Source organism: Etheostoma spectabile, chromosome 10, assembly GCF_008692095.1.
Source record: "Etheostoma spectabile isolate EspeVRDwgs_2016 chromosome 10, UIUC_Espe_1.0, whole genome shotgun sequence".
In the NCBI taxonomy this organism is placed as follows: domain Eukaryota; kingdom Metazoa; phylum Chordata; class Actinopteri; order Perciformes; family Percidae; genus Etheostoma; species Etheostoma spectabile.
The window spans coordinates 8,713,158-8,713,450 of NC_045742.1; positions in this window are offsets into that span (position 1 = coordinate 8,713,158).

The following is a 293-nucleotide window of genomic DNA, read 5'->3' on the forward strand; positions in this document are numbered from 1 at the left end:
CTAACTAGCACTGGTCACCGCTGTTGTCTGAAAAACAACAGCCGGGACAATATGTTGCGTTTACTGTCAAACTAGTAAACCTTGAGACTGACGTATTACCGACTGCTATCTGTTGAGTTTTCCTCCCGTCCTCTGTGACTGTCTACATCTAGAAACTTAGCTGCGCGGTGCAGTGAACTACGCTGACTGGCTCATGAGCAGATTGCTTTACGGAGCGGCAGATGGGCTTTGCAAAAAATCCGGAGGGTTCTATGAAATGACGCTTTATAAAAAATAATCGCTCGATCACGCAA